At 44.6% G+C, this 27,279-nt stretch overlaps 1 long non-coding RNA gene across 5 annotated transcripts in view; it reads right to left on the bottom strand.

Annotated features, from left to right (window-relative positions):
* The window catches only part of LOC142070661 (uncharacterized), a 183,044-nt gene that overhangs the window by 98,395 nt on the left and 57,370 nt on the right, over window positions 1–27,279 (bottom strand). For all 5 annotated transcript variants that reach the window (XR_012666607.1, XR_012666608.1, XR_012666610.1 and 2 more), the window contains 2 exons: window positions 18,053–18,104; window positions 16,121–16,288 (listed from right to left, as the gene is read on the bottom strand). This is a non-coding gene — a long non-coding RNA (uncharacterized LOC142070661). The remainder of the gene's footprint in view (window positions 1–16,120; window positions 16,289–18,052; window positions 18,105–27,279) is intronic.

A 27,279-nucleotide genomic window follows, 5' to 3' on the forward strand; every position in this document is an offset into this window, starting at 1 on the left:
CAATCATTTTCCTGTCCCCTCAGCGTGCCTTCCCTTGCACCGTGCTCTGGCAGTTACTCACGAGACATGGCCACCCCTCATTATCATCCACCACTTCAGTACTAAATTATTCAGCGGTGCATAACCCTGCTTGTTATGAATCAGCCTCCGCTCGATTAACCAGTCCCTTTCAGCTGCGTACTCTACAACTCACCAATGTGATAAAACACGGTTATATCACACACAATTACACAGAGCATCAGTCAGGTGCTGTTTTCAGAGGAGCTTGAAGATGTCACGGGGTTAACCACCAACGGAAGCTCAAGCTTCAACAGCCTTTATTAACTCTGCCAGAGTTCCTCACCACACTCTTCCTAGACGCAGAAGGAGCCCCTGCCCCCCACCCCCGTTCATTAGTTTCTTCTCGGACCGCGGAGGGGATAATTACCAAGTAAAAACTGACGCTGCAGCTGTGCATTTCTTATGTGGGTTTTTTTCATACCTACTGGGTTAACCCCTTCTTTGCTAATCCGGAATACGGTTGTTGGTTTTGGGGTTGTTATTGGGTTTTTTTTGCATTTGGTTTTGCTACACGGAAAATCATTTCAGATCCTACTGGTGGTACCTGAAATCGTACCCCAGCCTTTCTCAACCGTCTCCTTCGCATTTCAGAGAATAAGACTGAAGAGGAGGGGAGCAGGGGAATGCATCAACATCTAAGGCCTGATAGTTGGATAGGCTGAGGCTCCTTTCACCTGCCTCCAGCAAGGCAAAGGGACATTAACACCTGCAGTGCAAAAGACCGGCCTGTGTAGAGCGGGCATTGGCACCTGCTCTGCTCCCTGAAGGAAGAGGACTGAGGTGGTGTTGGGGGCATATTAGGGGTGTGACTGGAGTGCACTGAACTACAACTCTTCACTGAGGTATAGGGGCTACGGGAAGAAAGTCATAAGATCCAAAAAGAACAGGAGGACTTGTGGCACCTTAGAGACTAACCAATTTATTTGAGCATCAGCTTTCATGAGCTTCAGCTCACTTCATCGGATGCATAAAAGTGGAAAATGCAGGGAGGATGTTTTTTATACCCGCAGACCATGAAAAAATGGGTGTTTATCACTTCAAAAGGTTTTCTCTCCCCTCACCCCACTCTCCTGCTGGTAATAGCTTATCGAAAGTGATCACTCTCCTTACAGTGTGTATGATAATCAAGGTGGGCCATTTCCAGCACAAATCCAGGGTTTAACAAGAATGTCTGAGGAGCGGGGGTGGGGGTAGGAAAAAACAAAAGGCTGCCTTAATTTACACCACAGGCAGGCATGGAAAGAGCTTTCCTCCACCAACCTCTCTCCTTGCCCCAAGTGCAAGAAGGTAGTAAGTAACTGAGAATCAGGCCCCTTGTTATTGAGCTGAAAGCTTCCCACCTACTTACTAGGATAAGATAATTCCCTTCACTGCTGGAATCACTGAGTGAAATCCTATGGCCTGTGCCATGCAAGAGCCCAGATTTGGTTATCACAATGCTCCCTTCTCCCCTTAGAACCCACAACTCTATTGTGCTTTTAGAATTCCAGAGATATGACACCGAGCCCCATACTGCCAATAGGAAACAGTCAAAAAGCATAAGGCAGGGCCCCCAAAGTCATGAAATTAGCTTAAAAGTCATGCAATTTTAAAAAACAAAACATTGTGTAGTCTTTCTATTTGCCTCCTGGTGACAGACCTTTAGGGCTCGCATTTTCAGACTTTTCTTTACAATGACAAGAGTTAGGCATTTATTATTTTAAAATTAAGAAGATGAGATTGCCATGTAATTGTAGGCCTCCAGAAGCTGGAGGCTTATGTACACCACTAAATATCACAAGATTCCCAATAAAACCATGAGACTTAGCAAAACTGTGGACTAGTCATAGAATATCAGGGTTGGAAGGGACCTCAGGAGGTCATCTAGTCCAACCCCCGGCTCAAAGCAGGACTGATCCCCAATTAAATCATCCCAGCCAGGGCTTTATCAAGCCTGACCTTAAAAACTTCTAAAAGTTTTTAAAAGTTAGTCAGGTAAGACAAGAAAACAACAGGAATGGCTGGGGGCAGAGGGGTTGGTGCAGGCCTTGAGCCCAGCTGCAATAAACCAAAGCAAAAGGATTCCTCGCAAAATGTTCTTCTCCTTGTCCTGTGATGGGGTGTGCAAACCCCACACTAGGCAACAAGGGTTTGCGGGATTATTTTGGGTTTAGCCAGTCCTGCCCCACCCTGCCACACCTGCAGCAAATGTTCCATCTCCTGGACCAATTAAAAGGAAAAGAATTAGTTCATTTGGGTAGCAGAGCAGAGGTGAGCAGGCCTACAGCCCACAGCTCCAGCAGAGCAGAGGGAAGCCTAAGACTCTGATACAGCTGCCCAACGGGGCCCTCCCTGAGGTGTTGGGAGGGGGCCCACCCTGGAGACAATCAAAGAGGGAAGTACCCTGTGGACCTTGGACAGTGGTAACCCCTTTTACATATTGTGGTTTGGGTTTCCCCACTAGGGGAATGCCTTGGACTCAGCTGACTCGTGGGGGGAGGGGAGGAAGAAGCCCAGGAAGGACAGCCTTAAGCAGCCTTCGTTGCCAGACAACTGGTAGCCCAAAGGGCCCTAGGTTGGAGCCTGTTGGAGTGGGAGGGCCTGGGCTCCCCTCCCCACAATCCCCTTGGCAGGAAGTGATTGAAGCTGTGACCACTAGGCCATGCTCCCCAAGTGGGAACCATTACAAAGTGGTGGAGAATGTGGGCATGTGCCCCACCCATGAGAGAAGGGGAGACTGACTGACCTAGGTGGCCAAACCACCTGATTTAGAATAACATGGACTAATGACCAGTGGAGATGGAGTTAGAACAGTTGCTGAAGTGGACGACTGAGAACGAACAGCAACTGCAGGCAGTGCAATAGAAACAGTTCCTGCAGAAAATGGCCGCCCAGCAACTGTTCGGGACTTAGGGGCCCAGGAACAGCAACAAAGGTTAGTTCAACAAGTCATGGCATTAATGCAGCCCCAGGGGTCCCCCTGGTGCTTCTCTGGCAGGGGGCCTGAGCCCAAGCCTAGGAGCCCCACTGGTACCCATGAAGCTCACAAAGATGGATCCCAGCAAGCCCTCAAGCCTGAAGCAGCCCCAGGCCTTCCAACCTCAGCCTGAGCATATAACCTGGGGTCCTCAAGGGACTTCCCCACCCAAAGGCCAGGAAGGGCAAGGGAGCCAAGCATCTGGGGAAAGACATCCCCAGAAACCCAGTTCCCAACCAGCAGCCCCAGGGCTAACCATGGGGACCTGTTTCTCCTGTGGGTGTCAGGGCCACCATTATCAAGAATGCCCCTATATGGAGTGCAGCTATGGGCAAGTATGGATGGCAGAGATCTGTGCCTGGAAGCGTACCCTGACAAAGGTAACAGTTCCTGTACAAAGGTTTCAGAGTAGCAGCTGTGTTAGTCTGTATTCGCGAAAAGAAAAGTGAAACTATTTCTCCATGTTTATCCCCCACTCCCCACCGTTCCTCAGACGTTCTTGTCAACTGCTGGAAATGTCCCACCTTGATTATCACTACAAAAGGTTCACCCCCCCACCCACCTGCTCTCCTGCTGGTAATAGCTCACCTTAAGTGATCACTCTCTTTACAGTGTGTATGGTAACACCCGTTGTTTCATGTTCTCTGTGTATATAAATCTCCCCACTGTATTTTCCATGGAATGCATCTGATGAAGTGAGCTGTAGCTCACGAAAGCTTATGCTCAAATAAATTTGTTAGTCTCTAAGGTGCCATAAGTACTCCTTTTCTTTGTACAAATAAATACGACCAAGATAATAGGTCTAGTAGACCCTGGGTGTGGGCAAACCCTGGTCCGGGACTACTTGATCCCCAACCCTGAAGCCCCCGAGGAGACCTTCTTCCTGCTGTGCATTCACGGGGATATTAAACCCTATATCCCAATGCCCAGGCAGAGGCCACCACAGAGGGAGAACATGAAGCCCCTTGTAGTAGGGCTAGCCCCAACCCTAATCTATCCCATTATCTTGGATCAGGATTTGAAACACTTCTCCTACATATTGAGGGGATGTAGTAGACCTGCTCATGGGAACTTGGAGGAGGTGCCTGAGGGAACCAGAGGGAACCCTGTCCCATGACACTGGCTTGAGTAGGTGAGGAGTGAGACCCCGGGGAGGGGGGTTCCAGCCAAGAGGCAGTGCTGTCAGAAGATCTCCCCCCACCCCCCCCAGGGAGGAGGCGGTACAAACCGTGCTCCAGGAAGGGGACTTACTGACCCAAGTGATGGATCTCATGAAGAACCAGGGGGAAGACAAAACCTTGAGCCACCTGAGGTCGTAGATCCCCACTCGGCTGCACAATACCTCCACTTTGAGCTCCAGGAGGAACAACTACATCAGCTGGAAAAACACTATCGGATGGGGAAGTTCGGTCACAACTACTTGGCCCTCGGCCACATCGATGAGAAGTCATGTGACGGGCCCATGCCATCCCCTCTGCAGGCCACGTTGGACAGGAGAAGACCTTGGCACAGATCTTAGTCCGCTTCTTCTGGCCTGGCGTAGATCAAGAAGTTAAAAACTTCTGCAACTCCTGCCTGGAATGCCAGCTAGTCGGGCTAAAAAATGAGGTGAAAGTACCCCTCATCCCTCTCCTGGTTGTCAATGTCGCCTTTGAATGCACAGGTATAGACCTGGTTGGCCCCCTGGGAAAAAGTGCCACTGGATACAAACACCTATTGGTGATAGTCGATTATGCTACTCGCTATCCTAAGGCAATCTCACTATGTAAAACCAATGCAAAGACTATTGCTATGGAACTATTGAAAGTCTTTGCTTGAGTAGGCGTTGCCAAGGAAACACTCACCAACCAAGGCATGAATTTTATGTCCTCCTTGATGAAACAGATCTGTGATCTTCTGAAAATAAAGAGCCTCCATACCTCAGTTTATCAGCTACAAATGGATGGCCTAGTTGAATGCTTCAACTGAATCCTGAAGTAGATGCTAAAAAGGTTTATGCCAGAAGACCTGCATCATTGGGATCAACTGATCTCCTCTGCCCCCTCCTGTTTGCCATTCGGGAAGTCCCACAATCCTCTATGGGCTTCTCTTCATTTGAGTTCTTGTAGGGGAGACAGCCCCGGGGAGTCCTTGACCTGGTCTGGGCGATTTGGGATGGACAAACTCCGAGAACCTGGACAGATTGTCTGGGAAAACTCCTGGCCACTTCTCCAGAAAGTACATGAGACAGTAAAACAGGAAGTCCAAACCATGTTGGAGCTTGGGGGTCATAGAAGAATCCTGCAGCAAATGGCGAAGCCCTGTCATATTAGTCCCAAAGCCAGATGGCACTGTCCGGTTCTGCATTGACTTCAGGAAGGTCAAGGCAATTTTCAAATTTGACGCCTACCCCATTCCCTGTGTGGATGAACTGCTAGATTGACTAGGCGAAGCTCAGTATATCACCGCCTTAGATTTAACTTAGGAGTATTGGCAAATCCCACTCACACCAGAATCGCAAGAAAAAAACGCCTTTGCTACTCCATTTGGCCTCTATCAATTTCAAACTATGCCCTTGGGACTCCATGGGGCACCCAAGACGTTCCAACGCCTGATGGACCAGGTTTTACAGCCCCATAATTCGTACCCCGCCATCTATTTAGATGATGTGGTCATCTACTGCCGAACATGGGAAGAATGTCTGGCACAAGTGGTGGCCATGGTCTGCTCCCTGCGACAGGCTGGACTAACAGCAAACCCTGCAAAATGTATCCCAGGTAGGTGGTTTCTTCTTTCCCTTTTTTACATTTTGGGGAAAGGCCAGATCCGGCCCCTTATAGATAAAGTCCAGGCCCTCAAGGACACCCCGTGCCCTACCACCAAGAAACAGGTCAGGAGTTTTTTGGGACCCGCTGGCTACTACTGCCGGTTTGTACTGAGGTTCTTGACGATCACAGCCCCTCTCACAGATCCGGTTATGAACAACATCCCCAAGAAAGTGCACTGGGCCGAGGCCTGTGAAAATTCCTTTCGAGAATGGAAAGAACACCTCTGTACAGAGCCGGTCCTATTCAATCCAGACTTCTCCAAAGAATTCATTCTGGAGACAGATGCTTCCATTGTGGGACTGGGTGCTGTTTTATCACAGGAAATAAAGCGGGAGGAGCACCCTATGCTCCATTTGAGCTGCAAACTGTTCCCCAAGATTGGGTCTACTCTGTCATACAGAAGGAGGGCCTGGAAGTAAAATGGGCTGTAGATTCACTCCAGTACTATCTCCTGGGAAACCCATTCAAGCTGGTCACCGACCAGGCCCTGTTAAGATGGCTAAACACCATGAAGGACACAAATCCCTGTCTGATGTGTTGGTACCTGTCATTTCAACCCTACACATTCCAAGTTCAGCACCAAGCCGGGAAAGCCCACCAAAACACTGACTACTTTTCCAGTGAAGGGGGGAGCAATCAGATGGCCCCAGTTGCCCTGGCTCCATCTTGAGGGGGAGAGTGTGTGTTGGGGTGTACAAATCCCACACGAGGCAACAAGGGGTTGAGGGATTATTTTGGGCTCAACCAGCCCTGCTCCGCCCCGCCACTCCTGCAGCAAATGTTCCATCTGCTGGAGCAATTAAAAGGCAGGGAACTAGCTCATTTGGGTGGCAGAGCTGGAGGTGAGCAGGCTTGCAGCTCACAGCTCCAGCAGAGCCAAGGGAAGCCTAAGACTCTGATACAGCTGCCCAACAGGACCCACCCCTGAGACAACCAAAGAGGGAAGTATCCAGTGGACCTTAGACAGTGGTAACCCCCTCTTACATACTGTGGTTTGCGTTTCCCCACCAGGGGAAAACCTTGGCCTAAGATGACCCCCTGGGGAGGTGGACAAGAGGAAGAGGCCCAGAGAGGACAGCCTTAAGCAGCCTTGGCCAATGTGGGCTGCGGGAGGCAGCTGTCAGTACATCCCTCAGCCCACACCGCTTCCCGCAGCCCCCATTGGCCTGGAATGGCGAACCGCGGCCAGGAGAGCTGCAATCGGTCAAACCTACGGATGCTGCAGGGAAACAAACTGTCCCGGCCCACCAGTAGATTTTTCCTGATGGGCTGCATGCCAAAGGTTGCCGATCCCAGTCTAACATTTAAACAGTGTTAAATAAGGTTTGGAGTTTGGTAGACAGAGACCTCCGCCTGCTTTTGTACCAAGGCAAACATTACTGCATTGTCTTTAACTTTTTATTAAAGACACAGAACAGAAGGAAAAAACAGTTAAAACATTTTGAAATGTGAAGTACTGAGGAAGGCTTTTATTTTATCAACATCCCTTGTTCCTTTTCCTTCTAGTCGGAGAAAATTTTTAGAAGAAAACCCTCCTATTTGCCCATAGTGTAGACAGTATTAAAGATGATCAAGACTATTTTGGGAGGGAAAAGAGAAGTTAGTTAGTTAGGACTGGAGCTGTTGTTAAAGTTTATTCTGTTTCCTAGAACACAAGACAAGCACACCCAAAAGGGGAGAGAAAAGAATAGTAAAGGTCAAAAATGCCGCTTCTGTTTCTGGCTTTGACTCTCACTTGCAACCTCACTGCCAGAAAAACACAGGCATGGCATGCTGTTTTATTGCCATTTTGAGACCCGGCAAACCTGTACCAGCATCAGGCTGTTTAGGGCACTGCTTTTAGCTGCCTTTCTGGTCACAGGCTTACAGCAGTGTTGCAAAATATGTGACTTCGGCAGGCTAAGCCAGACTTTTATTTGACAGACGGCAAAAGGACAAGGCTAGGAAAGAGAAGAAATGGGGGGGGAAGGAAAAGGACACAAGGCGGGACAGAGTCTCACATCCCAGGTGGTGTTTGTGATTCAGCCAGAGCCAATGGAAGTGGCAATATCTACTTTAGTTCCTTTCTTGGTCTGGTCTTCTCAGGCCATCTCTCAAGCTCTGGACAACAAAGGCCCAGTGATGTTGTGGTATATCTCAGGGTACCAGGAGATGGTGAGGGTGGTAGCCATAATGGGGAAATTCACTCCATCCCCTTCTTACAGTCAAGAAATGTTGTGCTCTCATTTGCCTTTGTCCACCCCCCAGAAAAAACTGTATGGCCCCCAAAAGGGAGTGGTGGGTGGAAGAGGCCATCCCCTCATTATTTTGTTTACCAATTGGGCCTAATTTTTGACAGAGCAAGTTTGGTTCATTTGTTTCAGGCGCCACACTTGTCTTTAATAAACAAACATGTTTTTCTCACAGCCTGAGTTATATTAGTGAGCCTTTTTGTTTGGACTAATTTAGTCTTCCTTTTGAAGCTTTTCTTCATTAACGTTTATTGTAACAGATTCTTGTACCCCTTTATAAACTTGTATTCGCTTCCCTACTGTGGGGCTCCCAAGTGAGGTAGGCCTACCAGGCCCCAGTTATCAGCACAGGTCTTTCATACAAGCTATATGTAAAAGACTTTACAGTAAGTTATAAGAAATTGGGCTGTATGCCATATAAAATGTATTCCAGAGAACTGCTGTGGAAATATAACTAAGTTTTTCATTTTTTACCAAGACTACATGTACACTATGAGGTAGGGGGGAGATTCCCAGCTTATATACTTGTGCTAAATACTATATATATTCAGTGAGCGCTAGTGGAGGTATAAATAGCCGTATAGCCACCGTAACGTGAGCAGTGGCTGCGTGGCTTAGTTGGTCAGGTATGTACCCACGGGCTTTAGATAGGTTTGTACTCAGCCCGGCTAAGCCATGACACTACTGCCCGTGCTACTTCAGCTAAACTACTATTTATACGCACACTAGCTCTCATCCAGCTAGTGCGACTATATGTACACATGCTGGGAATCACAGCCCTAGCTCATAATGTAGACTCAGCCTAAAAAGTAAAGGCAAAGGTGAAAAGAGATACTTTCAACTAAGGTTTTATATAAGATGAGGTGTCGGCAAGGTAGGAAGACAGAGACCCAGGAAGGTCACTACGGATGGGGGGGGAGATGCATAGGAGAAAGTTCTTGCACCTAATCGTCCATACACACGTATGCATATGCAAAAGGGGGCTGAATTAAGGCTGCACATTAAGGTTGCTTTGGATCAGGCACTTTGTGATGTGGACATAGCTCCACTATGAACTAGATGGAGACAATCAACTAGTTTTAAAAATACATGGCCAAATTTTTCCCTCTGCGGCACCTGAGAGCAAAATTGACCCCAAAACATGTCTGGCAACCCTATCGCTCTTGAGAAACATAACTTGGTTCCCTAACTTCTGGTCTCTATGTATCCACACCACAAAACCACCTGGCAGCCTCTAGCCAGCATTCTTAAAAGTGACTAGTGAATTTGGGTGCCTCAATTCTGCTGAGCACCTGAGCTCTGAAAATGGGGCTCCTTTAAGGCGTTTAAAGTTGGAATCTCAAACACTGAGGCATCCAAAGTCACTACTGAAAATCTTGCCCTCTGATCCGGAGACACTCAGGGCTAGCAGTTTGGGAGGGAAGGACATTGGCAAGAATGAGTTGCGTGGACAAGTATGCCAGACTTATTCAAGTGCAATTAATCCATCACTTTCATACTCACTAAATTCACTTACAAAATGCACTGAATAGGATGAAATTTAATAGTGAGAAGTGTAAGGTCATGCATTTAGGGATTAATAACAAGAATTTTAGTTATAAGCTAGGGACGCATCAACTAGAAGTAACGGAGGAGGAAAAGGACCTTGGAGTATTGGTTGATCATAGGATGACTATGAGCTGCCAATGTGATATAGCTGTGAAAAAAGCTAATGTCATCTTGGGATGCATCAGGAGAGGTATTTCCAGTAGGGATAAGGAGGTTTTAGTACCATTATATAAGGCACTGGTGAGACCTCACCTGGAATACTGTGTGCAGTTCTGGTCTCCCATGTTTAAGAAGGATGAATTCAAACTGGAACAGGTACAGAGAAGGGCTACTGGGATGATCCGAGGAATGGAAAACTTGTCTTATGAAAGGAGACTCAGGGAGCTTGGCTTGTTTAGCCTAACTAAAAGAAGGTTGAGGGGAGATATGATTGCTCTCTATAAATATATCAGAGGGATAAATACCAGAGAGGGAGAGGAATTATTTAAACTCAGTACCAATGTGGACACAAGAACAAATGGATATAAACTGGCCACTAGGAAATTTAGATTAGAAATTAGACGAAGGTTTCTAACCATCAGAGGAGTGAAGTTTTGGAATAGCCTTCCGAGGGAAGTAGTGGGGGCAAAAGATCTATCTTGCTTTAAGATTAAACTCGATAAGTTTATGGAGGAGATGGTATGATGGGATAACATGGTTTTGGTAATTAAATATTCATGGTAAATAGGCCCAATGGCCTGTGATGGGTTTTTAGATGGGGTAAGATCCAAGTTACCCGGGAAAGAATTTTCTGTAGTATCTGGCTGATGAATCTTGCCCATATGCTCAGGGTTTAGCTGATCGCCATATTTGGGGTCGGGAAGGAATTTTCCTCCAGGGCAGATTGGAAGGCCCTGGAGGTTTTTCGCCTTCCTCTGTAGCATGGGGCACGGGTCACTTGCTGGAGGATTCTCTGCTCCTTGAGGTCTTCAAACTACAATTTGAGGACTTCAATAGCACAGATATAGGTGTGAGGTCTTTTTTAGGAGTGGTGGGTGAAATTCTGTGGCCTGCATTGTGCAGGAGGTCAGACTAGATGATCATAATGGTCCCTTCTGGCCTAAATATCTATGAATCTATGAATCTATGAATATGATCTGAAAAAACTCTTCTCTTTTTTGCGGAGGTCTGAGGGCTGACAAATTCTCAGAAACATTGCCAGTATACTGGAGGGCTGATAAAACTCATCTGACTTCCAATAACTAAGTTAAACAAATTGCCAAAGCATTAACATTTACTAAGGAGTTGGATGGGTTCCTCTCTTCACATCTATTGGCTTCATATTCGTGCATCACTGGATACCTAATTCTACCAATAATTCATGTACCGGCATGCTTTAATGACAACTGAAATACCCTGGCTAGCATCTGTGCTATGATCTTCCACTCCCTCTACCTTTACTTTGAACTGAACTGCTTTATTAAGCAATCCCACTATCCACCACTATCTAACTTGCCAAAACCTGTGAGGTTTTCATTTACATGCAGCCTTTTGAATCCCTTCCAAAACCCAGCTAGTATTCAAACACTGTAGGATGAGAACCATAAGTAATTAACTCAAAACCCTTTGGCTAATCAGAAGAACCCCGAAGAGGCTGTTTTACTGATCCCATTAAAAAAAGGTGAAATGCACAGCTCTGCCATTTGGACACAGAGCTAGAAATTGGGCTGAAGTGTTGGTTATAGTGCCAATAACAACCTCTTTACGTCCACTTCATCAGAATGGAAATGTGATCTAACTGTGGGGTTGTAACAGGGTAGTTTGTAAACATGTATAGAGCGGAAGAGCTTCCTTTGCCTGGACTGTTTTATACACACAGCCATTCTGGAAAGCAACTTTCATTTTCTCATTTCTCTCTTTTTTTGGAGGGGAGGTAGGATAGACAGCATGAGAGGCTAAGTGGTATTCAGGTTACCTAAAGCCTACAGCGTACTCTTGTCAACCTGCCAAGAGCAGAGAATAGATTATCAACTTAAATTTCTCACACCCCCACTTGGTGTTTTCCAACAAGTTACCCATATAAAAAATGTGTTCTGCACTCAGTGTCTGAAACACTGAACTAGCACTATTTGGCCTTGTAGGGCCTAATTCTCATTTACATTAAGGCCTGGTCTAGGCACAGCTTTTGTTCTGGTATAACTATATTGGCTAGAAGTTTGATATTTTGCTGATATAGCTAATGTGGATGCAGTTTTATGGCTTCATACTAATACAGCTTATGTCACAATCACAGAACTAGCTGCACGTGTGACTACGTCTCCAGACTCTCTAAGTGCAGCCCTTCAGATCTCAGGCCTTGTGCCTTTACTTCCCTCGGATGGAATCATGTGATTCTCTTAGACCGGGCCCTGGGCTACAGCACCCCACGTAGCAGCCGTGCTTCCCCAGGAGGTCTGACTTGCAATTCTTCCCTTCGGGCATCTGTCAGCAGTGGTGATTACAGTGATCAAACTTCTGATCCCAAAGTAACATTTCATTTTAACAGTAGGAACAAAGCACAACATAAGGGAAGCAGGATTTTAAAACAACAGTCTATACACACAGCTTTCTTGCCTAAAGCCCTACCATCCTGGCATGGAAGGCCTAGCTTCTTCAGACCCCCAAGCGGGTAGCTGAGTCAATCTGTTCCTGTGAACAGCTCCCACAAAGCTCCCTGATCTCTGGACTTTTTAACTGTTTGTACTTCTCTTGAACTGCCAATTCCCAGCCACTGGTGAAACAAGCTGCGTTAATTGGCTGGAGCCAAGGAAGTAGGACCTTCCTAGGCATTTGTCTCTTAACCCCTGAAGTCTTTGCCATGGGCCTTCCTATCTCCTATCATTGTTTCATCTTCCTGCGTGTTACCCCTCAACACTTGATTTAACCTGGTGCAGTCATGCAGTGAACATCCCAATAGCTGTGTCACAAACAATATTTGTAAATTATTACAGAGTAGCCCCCAGTCTGACACAGCTCATTTCCCTTCACGTGCAGGAATAAGCTACTTGGCAGTGTAAAGGGGCCTTAGGTGTAACTGTAATTTACAAGGCTCCTTTATACCTGCTTCATTCCTTGCACAGGATGGACCTGGTCTGGGTCAGGGAAGTGTAGAGAAGGAGGCCGCTGTCTGTAGAATCTCTGCTACATCTGTGGAAAAGGTGTATATAGTGAATGAGGCCAGAGACTGTAGGAAGAGGAAGTAGAGTCTCATGGCTAAGGCAATTAAATGCTGCCCTGCAGATCTGGATTCAGTTCCTGCCTCTGCCAGATTTCCCATGCGATACTGAGCAAGTCACTTAAACCAAACTTTGCAAAGGTGGTCACTAATTCTGTGTTCCTTATTTTCTGGCTGCCCCGCTTGAAATTTTGGGGGTGGCCTGATTTTCAGAAAAAGAAAAGGAGTACTTGTGGCACCTTAGAGACTAACCAATTTTATTTGAGCATGAGCTTTCGTGAGCTACAGCTCACTTCATCGGATGCATGCCGTGGAAACTGCAGCAGACTTTATTTATACACAGAGAATATGAAAAAATACCTCCTCCCACCCCACTGTCCTGCTGGTAATAGCTTATCTAAAGTGATCATCAGGTGGGCCATTTCCAGCACAAATCCAGGTTTTCTCACCCTCCACCCCCCCACACAAATTCACTCTCCTGCTGGTGATAGCCCATCCAAAGTGACAACTCTTTACACAATGTGCATGATAATAAAGTTGGGCCATTTCCTGCACAAATCCAGGTTCTCTCACATCCCCCCCACCCCCATACACAAATGGCCCACCTGATGATCACTTTAGATAAGCTATTACCAGCAGGACAGTGGGGTGGGAGGAGGTATTTTTTCATATTCTCTGTGTATAAATAAAGTCTGCTGCAGTTTCCACGGCATGCATCCGATGAAGTGAGCTGTAGCTCACGAAAGCTCATGCTCAAATAAATTGGTTAGTCTCTAAGGTGCCACAAGTACTCCTTTTCTTTTTGCGAATACAGACTAACACGGCTGTTACTCTGAAACCTGATTTTCAGAAGCGCTGAGTAATCACTGCTGCAATGGAGGTCTGTCTTGCATGGTACCCATTGCATTAAAAGAGAAAATAAAGAGACCAATAAAGCAAACGGGGAAAGAAGGCATCACTGGTAAAGTCACATTTCAAATAAGCTGCATGACACCCATTGAGAAGCCAGGCAGGCTGCACATTTGCATAGATCCAAGCGCTTTAAACTGAGCACTAAAAGGAGATCATTCCCAAATACCCATAACGAAGAAATGTAATCTGACTTGGCAAAAGCAAAAACATTCTCAGTATTCGATGCGAAAGACAGATATTGGCAAATGCTACCGGAGAAGGATAGCAGCTACCTCACCCCATGCTGGACACAGCAGGTAGTTAGGTGGCTGAGGATGCCATTTAGGATCAAACCTGCAATGAAGAATATCAACACAACCAGCAGGGTGTATTACTAGCACTTGCAGGGATCAGCATCACAGCTGATGACATTCTGATGTACGGATGCAGAGACAGTATGGCGGAAGCCAGGGCAGATCATGATCAGCACCACCTTGTCTGTCTGCTAGGAAGCACCAGGGAAGTAAATTTAAAAATAAATAAAAACAACATTTTGTGATTGATGGCTGTGCCATACAGGGGACACTTGTTGACTTCCCTAGGGCTATGACCTGATCCCCAAAAGGGAAAAGCAATACAGCAGATGCCCACCCCTAAAGATATTAAATCATTTCAGGTATTGGGATTTGTTAAGCATCTGATGACATTTCTTCCAAACCTATTTGATGTGGCAAATCCCTGAGGTGACTACTGGACAAAGACGCAGCATGGATTTGGTTACATCAATGCACATATCAAAGAGCTGGGGACCAACTATCCCATCCTGAAATACTACACTGTGAAAAAAGAGGAAACCATGAAGTGTTACGCCAGTGAGACGGAATTTGGGGTATCACTCCTACAAAGGGGACAACCGGTAGCTTTTGTATCAATGTCTCCATCTCCAACAGAACAAATTAGAAAGGAATGTCTTTCAATAGCGCTTGCATGTGACAAACATGACCAGTATGTTCAAGGATCACAAATCGTTCAAGTAGGAAGTGACCAGAAACCACTAGAGAGCCTTTTAAAGCGCCATGCTAGCAGGCACGTGAATGCCTCCAGGGCATGCTACTGAAATAGCAATGCTACAGTTTAGATGTATACTACAAGAAAGGGACTGAGAGGTACAGAGCTGACTTCCTATCCAGATCACGCTTGCAGCATGAAAATATGGCACCCGAAGAATATGAGATCCTCAACCTGCTAGAAAGCATCAACCAAGCCAATGATGTGCCAGTTTCAAGGCAGGGGACAAACCATAAAAGGACAAAGATGTGCCATTGAGAATTGTCTCTCATTCTGTCGGGATGGCTAGATACCGCCTCTCAAGTAGAGCTGGTTGGGAACGAAACAATTTTTAGATGAAACAATTTTTTGTGGGAACATATCGGTTTCACCAAAACTTTCATCAAAAAGGTTTCTTAGGGCCAAGGTGAAATTTCTGGTCAAAATGAGAGAGAGGAAGTGCCCTGCCCCAGAACAGCCAATAGCCTGGTGGTTTTGGCATACACCCAGTATGTGGGAGACCTAAATTCAAGTCCCTGGGAAATTCAGCAAACTATGGACTTGAACCTGGATCTCCCATATCCCAGTAGTGTCCTAATCATATGACTATCGGCTATCCTGGGGTGAGCATCTCTTAGTCTTTGTCAAAATATTTAAATATCTCAGTTTCATCCAGTGAGGAATAGGAATATTTTTGAAATCTCAAAAATGTTCACAGGACAGGAAATCAATTTCCCCCTCGATTCATAGATATTTAGGTCAGAAGGGACCCTTATGATCATCTAGTCTGACCTCCTGCACAACACAGGCCATAGAATTTCACCCACCACTCAGCAGTACCATCAAGAATATTGTTGAGATGAAATGAGAGTACGAGACAACATCATAAATAAAGGCACTCGAATCATTATCTCCAGATCCTTGAGAACAGAAACTATCTCAACAATACATCAAAGTCATTCCGGAATATAAACCTTTATCCAGAAAGCCAGACACACTGTATGCTGGCCACACATGACCAAGGATATCCGAGACATGGTGAGCAGATAGGATACATGTGGAGAAATGCAAGCAAAGCAGCCAAAAGAGACATTCAGCATTTCCCAACAGCCTTGGGAGCAAAGGAGAAATGGACCTTTTTACCACACAAAAACAGTTTTCTTGCAGTGAATTTCTACAATGTACCCAGGAATGGGAATTCAGTTATATTACATCATCACCACACCACAGCCAGTCAAATGGCAAAGCCAAATTGGCAGTTAAAATTGCTAAGATTCTATTAAAGAAAGCTACAGAAAACAAATATGTGGCAAGCCGTTCTTCGGTTGACTTACTGCAGTGTCTACACCGCACTCAGTCGACAGGAGACACTCTCCCATTAACTTACCGTACACTTCTCGTTCCGGTGGAGTACTGGAGTTGACAGGAGAGTGATCTGTGGTCAATTTAGCGGCTCTTCACTAGACCTGCTAAATCGACCCCTGGTGCATCCATCACCACAGTGTCGATCCCTGGTAAGTGTAGACATGCCCTCAGACTACGATCAGAAGAGCTCCTGCCACAATAGCAATGCAGAGGAAGCATGAGCCTATCTCTGGAGAATAGACATGTCCAAACACCACTGCTGTGCAAGGAAAGATGTAGCCATCCTCTTTGCAAACATTACTCTGCCAGTCTTAAGTGTACCAGGTACCTTATTGTTCATGAATCCACATAAGCTAGACCCTTTTCTTCCAAACCCTTCAATGGGATTTACAAGTGCTCAGCTTTGGCCAGTTTGCTATAACTTTGCTGGCAGAGTCTAGTCCCTGAAATTACTTGAGCAAGGATAGATTCTATCTTGGAATCAGAAAAGGAGTACTTGTAGCACCTTAGAGACTAACCAATTTATTTGAGCATGAGCTTTCGTGAGCTACAGCTCACTTTATCAGCTGTAGCTCACGAAAGCTCATGCTCAAATAAATTGGTTAGTCTCTAAGGTGCTACAAGTACTCCTTTTCTTTTTGCGAATACAGACTAACACGGCTGTTACTCTGAAACCTATCTTGGAATCGTCAGCGTTTCCTTTATCTGTTATTTAAAATGGTAAGGATTACCAGGGAAATGAATAAGGGAACAGAGGACTGGAGAGATTTTATATCAATCCTGTGCAAATAAAGTTAATGTGTCTTCCTTGTGCACAAAGATTAACTGTGATTAAGTGCTCCAATATGAAAAACGAAGACAGAAAAATAGAAAAGTGTTGCAGTTCTTAGCCATCCTTCTTAAAATAACTACCATTGTGTTAGGCTTAAAAAGCATTTGCTAAAGTTCTTGTGAAGAATTAAGCTTATTTGTTATTCTTTTAAGATAGAAACAAGAGTAAAGGTAAAGCTGTTAGTCAACATTGTCTTAGAAGATAATGGTTTCTAGATAAGAGTGTATATGGGTCAATGGGAAGCTTCAGTAAATATCTTTCTTGACTGACAGCTCTCTTGATTTTTTCTTTTTTTTTAGCTGGTTTAGTTGTCACTTTTTTTAAACACTCCACCAGAGGTATTAACTGGTAGCAGGAGGAAAGAGACTTTTGTCCACCAAGCCTAGCAGGAAGTGCAACCCTGAAAAGGGATGAAGTGCTACCTAAGGGCTGGTCTAAGCACTGGCTTAACTCAGTTGGTTCAGAAGTTGATTGAGTTCAATCAGGGTGACCTATTAGGGTGGACACGCTTATTTTGAATTAAAGGAGAGGGGGCTTTCCACTAATTTAATTAAACTGGTTTAAAATTAGTGCTCAAACTGTGGATCGATAAGGCCTAAGTGTTACAATGAGTCCGGCTCTTAGGCTAAATCAAGAGATGAGTAGAGGATTCTTAGTCTATGTTTACACTGTGATTAAAAAACCCAAGGCACCAAGTCTCAGAGCCTGGGTCAGCTGACTCGGGCTTATGGCGCTCGGGCTACAGGGCTAAAAATTGCAGTCTAGACACTCGAGCTTGGGCTGGATCCTGGGATGAGACGCCGGGAAGGTCTGAGAGCCCGGGTCCAGCCCAAGCCTGAACGTCTACATTGCCATTTTTAGTCCCACGAGCCCGAGTCAGCAGACCCAGGCCAGCCGTAGCCAGGCCGTGTAGACGTACCCTGAGTGGGGCTAGTATGTGAGGAACAACAGTATTCCCAAGCACTTAAAAAGTGAGTCAGGCCCTAAAAGATCATGAGATTGGCTAAAAATCATGAAACAAAAATACATTTGAGGTTCTTTTTATTGCTATGTCTGGGGTTGGAGTACGTAGGGTTCACATTTTCAAACTTTTCTCTCCAATCCAAAGGGTTAGAAACTTACCTTTTTATTTTACGTGAAAGCAGAGATTCTCATGATAACTTGACTCCAGCAGCTGGGGATTTAAGAAAAAAACAACAAATATCGTGAGACTAGCAACAAAATGGCCAGAGTTGGCCACCTTGAAGTAATGATCGTCTGTCGTCAGGTTCCGATACTCAACTCACCTCAAGGAATACTTTACCAGAAAATAGCCCTGTTGATTTCAGTGGGGCTATATGAAGGGTGAGGTGCTCCTCAAAGTGAGTAAGAGCATTATAGACTGCCCAGACATTATCAGTCTGAGTATGAAATAAGGTAATACTGCAGTGCAGCTATTGTTTGTATCTAAGCCCTTAAACGGATAAAAGCACCTAGAAGAAACTTCCTGTGTGGAATACTTAAAAAAAGTAAAAGGGCAATATCTGTTCTTTGCATTGTGATGCCTTAATCTGAAGGTATTTGAAGCCCTCATGTCACTATGAAGGGCTATGGAAGGAATCTGAGGGCTTGCCATTATTAGAATGTTGGACCACAGAAAGCTTTTATTATAAACACACTAAAGCCTGACTTACATTGATTTGGCTTAATTCAGTAAATTACTGTGCATAATTAAACCAATTTAAGCAAGGTTTAAAGTGGTTTGAGTGCATCTACAGTAGGGATTTGCTCCTGCCTTTCCCCCTCCCTCCCTAAGGCTGCTGGAGCAATGTGGTACTGCATGAGAGGACTCTGGGCTGGGACAGGGAGTTTGGGGGGGGTGGGGGTGAGGATTCCAGCTGAGGGTGCAGGCTCTGGGTTGGGGCCGGGGATGAGGGGATTCAGGACTGGGGATTGGGGTGTTGGGGAGGTGCAGGGTGTGGGCTCTGGGAGGGAGTTTGGGGACTCCAGGCTGGGGCAGGGGATTGGGGTACAGGAGGGGGTTCAGGGTGCTGAGTCCCAGAGGCACTTACTGCAGCTCCCAGGAAGTGTCTGCCAGGTCCCTACAGCGCCTAAGCGGAGGGGTGGCCAGGGAGGCTCCGCGCGCTGCCCTCGCACACACAGGCACCACCCCCATAGCTCCCATTGGTTGCAGTTCCTGGCCAATGGGAGCTGTAGAGCCAGCACTGGGGCGGGGGCAGCCCGTGGAGCCTCCCTGGCCACCCTTCCACCTAGGGCCTGCAGGGACCTGGCAGCTGCTTCCAAGAACTGTGCAGAGCTAGAGCAGACCAGGGAGCCTGCCCTAGTCCCGGGCCCCCACTGTGCTGCCAAGCAGACTTTTAATGGCCCAGTCAGCAGCGCCGACTGCAGCTGCCGGTATCCCTTTTTGACTGGGCATTCCAGTTGAAAACCAGACACCTGGCCACCCTAGTCTCACCTCGGATTACAGTGTAGACATACCCTAAGAAAATAGGTTCCAATACATTTTAATTAATGTGATTTTAAACAGGAATTAGAACCTAGAGTCGACTGGCCAAGTCACATTGAAAAATGTTAATTGGCTGTGGTTAACCGTAGTCTCCCACTCAGCGTTGAGCATGACCAGCTACAGTTATTTGAATTATTACTTGCCCTGTCTACAGCTGGTGAAGAGTCTGGTTTACAATTAGGTTACATTTTAATACACAACTTATGTTCCTAGTCTATATATGGCCTGAGAGATGATAGTAGATGTGTTTTGGCTCTCGTCAGGCAAAATCTCAGATAAAACTTTTTGAGGGATGAAAAATGCAGATCTGGCAACTCAAATGTCTCGCAAATTTCTCTGTTTCACTGAATTGTTTCAGTCCAAAAAAACCCCTTAAAAAATTCTGAAAAAATCAAAACCTTCAATGTTTCTATGTTTCAGTTTGAAAAGTCTTCAATTCAGCGTTTCCTTTCATTTTATTAAAATAACAATAAGAGTGTTTTCAAAAGGGTCAAAATTGAATTTTCAATTTTGTCAAAAGGAAACAGGCTTTTCCCCTGGTTATTTTATTTTATTTTTTTAACTTTTTGTTTCACCAACAAATGTAAAACAAATGTTTTCAGTTTGACCCAAAATTATTTTTATTTAATTTTTTTGTAATTGCCAGTCAACTGAAAAATCTATTATTCACACAGCTCTAGTCCCGGCAATTCATTATGACAGAAAAATAAGCTAGTGCAATTTTGGGCTGTGTGCAAAGTAGCAGCACATCAGGGAGCAGGGATGTGAAAATCCTTCTCTAATGGGCTACGATGAGACCGTACCTGGAATATTGCACTCAGTTCCAGGCATCTCATCCCAGTGTCATAGCAATGAATTGGAAGGAGTTCAGTGGAGAGCACCAAAAATGAGTAGAGCTAGTAAAAGGAACTGAATGCAAACAGCTTGGTGAAGAGGTGGCTGAATGGGGAACCTGACAACCATTTGCAAATGAGCGAAGGGTGTTAACACTAAGGAGGAAGATGCAGGTGCCACAGGGAATAACTAAAAGTAATGGGATAAGAACAGAAGTACAGAAGGACGACCATACTGGGTCAGACCAATGGTCCATCTAGCACAGTGTCCTGTCTTCCATCAGTGGCCAATGCCAGGTGCTTCAGAGAGAACAAACAGAACACGCAATCATTAGTGATCCATCCCCCTGTTGTCCATGCCTATCTTCTGGCGGTCAGAGGTTTAGGGACACCCAGGGCATGGGGTTGCAGCCCTGACCATCTTGGCAAATAGCCATTTATGAACCGATCCTCCATGAATTTATCTAATTCTTTTTTGAATCCCGTTATAGTTTTGACCTACACAACATCCCCTGGCAACAAGTTTGACAGGTTGACTGAATTGTGTGAAGAAGTACTTCCTTTTGTTTGTTTATTTTAAACCTGATGCCTATTAATTTAATTGGGTGACCCCAGGTTCTTGTTATATGGAGTAAATAACACTTCCTTATCCACTTTCTCCGCACCAATCACAATTTTATAGACCTCTATTATATCCCCACTTAGTCGTCTCTTTTCCAAATTGAAAAGTCCCAGTCTTTTAAATCTCTCCTCATACAGAAGCTGTTCAATACCCTTAATCATTTTTGTTGCCCTTCTCTGTACTTTTTTCAATTCTAATATCTCTTTTTTGAGATGGGGTGACCAGAACAGCAAATTTGGTGTGGGTGTATCATGGCTTTATAGTAGCATTATGATATTTTCTGTCTTCTCATCCATCCCTTTCCTAATAGTTCCTAACATTCTGCTGCTGCTCATTGAGTGGATGTTTGGAGAGAACTATCCACAGTGACTCCAAGATCTCTTTCTTGAGTGGTAACAGCTAATTTAGATCCCATCATTTTGTATAGCTGGGAATCGGGATTATGCTTTCCAAGGCACATTACTTTTCATTTATCAACACTGAGTTTCATCTGCCATCCTGTTGCCCAGTCACCCAGTTTTGTGAGATCCCTTGTAACTCTTCACAGTCTGCTTTGGACTTAACTATCTTTAGTAGTTTTGTATCATCTGCAATTTTTGCCACCTCACTGTTTACCCCTTTTTCCAGATCATTTATGAATACGTGAAACAGCACTAATCCCAGTACAGACCCCTGGGAGACATCACTATATTACCATTCTGAAAAGTGACCATTTATTCCTACCCTTTGTTTCCTGTCTTTTAACCAGTTACTGATCCACGAGAGAACCTTCCCTCTTATCCCATGACTGCTTACTTTACTTAGGAGCCTTTGGTGAGGGACCTTGTCAAAGGCTTTCTGAAAATCCACGTACACTGTATCCACTGGATCACCTGTGTCCACACATTTGTTGGACCCCTCAAAGAATTCTAATGGATTGGGGAGGCATGATTTCCCTTTACAAAAGCCGTGCTGACTTTTCCTCAACGAATCATGTTCATTTGCGTGTCTGATAATTCTGTTCTTTACTATAGTTTCAGCCAATTTGCCTCATACTGAAGTTAGGCTTACTAACAGGCCTGCAATTTACAGGATTGCCTCTGGAGTCTTTTTTACATGTTGGTGTCACATTAATTAACCTCCAGTCATCTGGTACAGAAGCTGAAATAAATGATAGGTTACATATCGAGATTATGGTTAATATATGTTATTTATTATTGTAGTGCCTAGGAGCCACAGTCTAAGATCAGGGCCAAAATTGTGCTGGGTAACACTCTGCCCCAATAAGCTTACAATCTAAACATATTATGAGAGACCAACAGGTAAAGAGAGACAGACAGGAGAAGAAGGAAGAGAAAGACACCAATGTAACAGTGAAATGATCTTCTTTGGTCCAGTAACCCACTGGCAAGTACATTACAGGTCCCCCTCTCTGCCTGATCTGCAGAGGATATGAGTGTCTTGCAGCCCCAAATACGGTACTCTGGGTATTAAACTCAAGCTGTAGTAGCTTTTGCTTTTAGCTCTAGAAGTCCCCAGTTCAGTCCCAAGTGAGTGGGCCAAGCTGAAGGGGAACTGTAACCCACATTTGCCTGTGGGTTAAATAAGCAGCAATCATAGCACTGCTAAGCACAGCAAAATCTGGACTTAACAGCAAGCAAAACTTCCTTTAGTTCCATGGCTATTATTATAGCATGGAATTAGCTCTCAATGGAAGCCTGGGAAGCCCATTTAAAATTAAGACTGGTGAACAAATATTTTGTGCAGAACAATCCTACCCTGCATCTGACAGACCTTTGCAGTCTCTAAGACTTCTTTGATTCAGCCACAGCCCAACCAAATGCAGAGTAGGATGAAAGACAGAAAAAACTGCAACCATTAATAACAAGCCTCTTGTCTCTGAGCAGGCAGCCAGGAACTCCTCTTCTGTGTTGTGGTTTTATTTTATCTCCCCTTTTTATTATGCAGGTTGCCATGGCTTGTTGTTGTGACCTGGTCGTTTGCTGCTAGAGGGCCTTTCCACTGTTTGTTTTCTCCTTTGCTTTATCACAGTGGAGCATTGTGGAGGATAATACCAAGAGTGTTCATTGTCAACAGGTGTGTGTCAAGCCGAGGTCAATCCAGTGTCAGACTCCGCTCCTGGTGGAGACACGGGGATGGAACTGGCCGTCAAAGCCAGAACGCATTTTTTTCTGTTGTTTTCAGTGCCAACGCCAAGAATTATCTCACATGGGATTTAAAACCTCTGGAGACCTAATAAGTGGAGGTGTATTTAAGAGGCTTTGATTTGCACGTGTGACATAGTGTCATTAGAAATAATAATATCCCTGGGCGGGAGAAGTTGTTGGGGGAGATGAAGGGGGGAGAAAGGCTGCTAGGCTAAGAAAGGATGAGGTAATGATAACATAATTTCCTAAAAGGGCTACTAATTAACCACAACCCTGGCTCTCAGTGGTACAGTTTTACTCCGTCAGCCTGCTGTATAACAACACAGGAATTCCTCTACAGCCAGGAAAAAAGCAGCCGTGCATTTTTCTATGATAACGCTAGCCAAAAAAAAGAAGTGCATTTTATATCTTTTTTTTTTTTTTTTTTTAAATCCCTGGGGAGCAGGCCAAAACTCCTGGCATGCACAGAAGGGAGGACATGCTTTTCTCCTCCTTCTGCGTAGGTTTAAAAAGGACGATGATCCAATAAAATGACCCTGAGGGCTGTCTCCTTGTGTTGCTATATAAATATAATAAATAGGGATGTAGACACTGGGCCATCAGACCAGTGTGTAATAAAAGAGGGCTGGATTGTGCTCCTGTCTTGCTCAGCCATGCATAGGTGTAAGTGGGAGCAAGGCCTAACACAGGCACACTTCAATGCTTGGCCTAGTTATATCCTGCGTCTGATTTTCCACTGCCTTGTACCTTGTGTCATCATCTAGGCTGCAAATGTGGCCTGATCAAAAAGGTGCAAACGGTTACGCAAGTGGCAGAGTAGAGGAGAACCAATCTCCTTGGGTCCAGATTTGTCGCACAGGGCGGCGCATGTTCACCAGATGCTTCCCACGGTCAGCAAGTGGGTGGAGAGGGGCAGGGAGTAGGTGGAACCTTGGCTCCACTTCCCACCCGCAGGCCAGGTGCAAGGGAGAAGTGTAAATTGCATCCTTCCAAGGACTGCAGTAACTTACTTCCTCTCCCCTGCAAGCAAGAGGGAAACAATGGAGCACGGTGACTCCCCGAGTCACAAATCCTTCCCACGATTGCTCCTGGGACAGAGCAGATACATGCCATCCATTACTCAAGCTAAAGGCTTGACCCAGCCCACCAAAAAAACAGAATCTACAAAGGTTAATCAGGACTCAACCTTCCCGCCATAAGCCAAGTAAACATCGTGTTAGGTAAAAATATATTCAGTCCTCAACATTTGGATCTGGATTATGCACAGCCCAATGTTTGGCCATGTTCATATCCAGGATTTCAACTGGGGCCCGTCTCTCATGTTAACGATAGATAAACTGATCTTCAGAATTAGTAATTCCCCCATGGCTACTCAGCAAGTCAGTGGTAAATCAGGGGATAGAACGCAGCAGTCCTGACTCTCAGTCAGCTATTCTTCAGTCCTCGATAATACTGCCTCCTCAGCCTGAAAAGCAAAAAGTTAGAGAGCGAATGCATATAAACCTGCAGCTAGTCACGTATGTCTTACAGATTTAACCTGAGCAAAGTGAGAGGTCAATAGTTAGCCCAGGAATTGGCAAGTGTGATAGAAGTTGCTTGCATATTTATACCTGCCTCTGGGAATTTCCACTACATGCATCCGACGAAGCGGGTATTCACCCACGAAAGCTCATGCTCCAATACGTCTGTTAGTCTATAAGGTGCCACAGGACTCTTTGCCAATTAAAATAGAGTGTGTAGAAGAGCTGCTAAACCAGGAGAAAATGTGCTTCACTTACATTTCTCTCTTTCTGTTTCTATCCGCAGTAGAAAAATTACTGTTTCCATCTTCAAGCTTCATTAGTGTCTCCTCTCTGACCTTTATCATCCTCCCTGTTTTGGTGAGATCCTCAGCTGATGTAAACAGTTATGACTCCATCACCTTTATAAATGACCTCCTCTTTCACTACAGTTTCCTCCCACAGTTACTGGGCTGTCAGAGTGCACTTACAATTAATACTCTTTAGCTGACTCCAACATCCTCCTTTTGTAGCCATTTACGAATAGTTGCCTTATTTATTATTAGAACTGATTTATTTGAAAAATGACAAAAATATTTGTCAAACTTGTTTGCTTTCCCTTCCTTCTATCAAATTTAGAATTTCTGAAATCTTTTGACCATGGATCAAATTTTCAAAACTACCCAATTGCCTTGGGAGACAAGGTGTCCATCTTCCAAAGTGACTTAGGCACATAAGCCCTTTTGAAAATGTAACCCCAGCTCTCTAGAGGGGAAATAGTGCAAGGGAGGGAATTCCCTTTTTTTTTTTTTTTTTTTTTTTAAATTTCCAAATTTGAAATTTTAACAAAACAATTTCAGTCAGCTCTAGTTACTATGTTCTTGCTATGCCTGAGGGCTATGTGAAAATTTTACCTCCGGTATAGAGTTGCTCAAAAATTATGAGGAAAAAAATCCTAATTTCTTTTTCAAATTTCAAAATTTGAAAATTTAACACAGCCAAAAAAAAAATTAACAACCTCTACTTACTTTTAATGCTCCAGCTGTTAATGCAAGCTGTATTGAAACACAGAATTCGTAAGCTGCCAGAATTGTCTCATGGGATTTATTTGAAGAACAGCAGGAAAAACAAAATACCAGAAACCATGTCCCTCCTAGTATCTTCATGAGGTTAGGATTTTTTTGTAAGTATTGATGAAGCACTCAGGGCTGTACAATACACACATAAAAACACTCCTTGCCTGAAGGCACCTAAAAGCAAGACAAACAAGACAGGACACGTTGGGAGACTTGCAGGAAGGTGTTGCCATAATTAATTGATTAAATTATTGCTACTTCTTCTGTTTGTAGGAACGGATTCCCAGAAGGAACAAGTCTTTAGAAGGATTTTGAATATAGAGCTGGAAGGGGAACTCTTCCCATCCCGTGAAAATTTTTGAGAATTTGAAAAAAAAAAAAAAATCCTGTCCCAAAGCAGGCAGAAAAGTCAAAATCTTAATTAAAAACTAAAAATTAGAAAGTGATGAACTGAAAATCCAATGAAAATAAATATATTAGGTCAATCAAAACATTTCATTTCAGCTTTGACCCTTTTTTTTACGTTTTACTATAAATTAACAAACTTCAAAACAAAGTCATTTCAAAATGAAAAACTTTCATCTAGAAAATGACAACATTTCTCATTTTGACAATTTCAAATCTTTATAATTATTTGAAAAGTTTCCAAATGGAAAATTTGTTGAAATTAACCCTTTTCCTGGAAAAGTTTTGGTTTCTGCAAATCAATATTTTTCTGATGAAAAAACAATTCATTGAAAAATTCCCCACCAGAGCTCATTAGAATATGGGGCCGGGACTGGAACTGGCAAGCCAATCTGTGCTTAGGGGCTGGTCCGAGAGAAGGCTCAAAGATGGGAGTGAAATGATACCATGGGGGCATTGAGCCTGGTGCAATTGTCATACAGAAGACAGCAGAAAGGACAGATAATGTTTGACAAAGCCTTCCCCTATTGATAATGTGCTCTTTCCATCCTATCTCTAAGAGACAGCACATGAGCTAAACACATGATCCCTTCCAATGTGTGATTTACATTGATACCAAAGATAAAAACTGGATTCGGCTCCGAGTGGATATATCCACCAAATCAACTTCAAGTGAGCCTGATGGATTTGTGGAAAAGTCAGCAACTTGCTGCTGGGCTACTGGAGGAACAAGGAGTAACTGCTATGGCAACCACCAGTGTCAAATGACAGAAGCCTGACATCCTCAAATCTACCATTCCAGAGAAAGAAATCCGCAAAGGCCTGAAGAAATGTTTAGCATAGAAAGGAAGAAGCTCAGGAGGTTAAATGACACAACACTGTCTTCTTCTGCACTGAGTCTGAAAGAGAATTAACACTGTCTAGATATGGGGTTCTCAACCTGCAGCCCGTGGGCCACTTATGGCCCAATCAGCACACAGCTGGGGTCCATGTGACATCCTCAGGGCCATACAGGTAGTATATATATTATGTGGAAGCAGTCCACATAACACACAGAGAGCGGCGTATGCGGCCCATAATGGTAAAATAGGTTGAGAACCACTGGTCTAGATTAAAAGCAACGTCCTACTCCCTCATCACCCCTTAAATAGCACCAGGCTGCGGCTGGGGCACTTGGTTGTTCAGTAACACCTCATTCTCAAAACTGCCTTTCAGCACTATTGTCCTCACTCTTGTTGTTTAGCACCTGATGAATTGCATG

This window comes from Caretta caretta, chromosome 1 (genome assembly GCF_965140235.1).
Source record: "Caretta caretta isolate rCarCar2 chromosome 1, rCarCar1.hap1, whole genome shotgun sequence".
NCBI classification, from domain to species: domain Eukaryota; kingdom Metazoa; phylum Chordata; order Testudines; family Cheloniidae; genus Caretta; species Caretta caretta.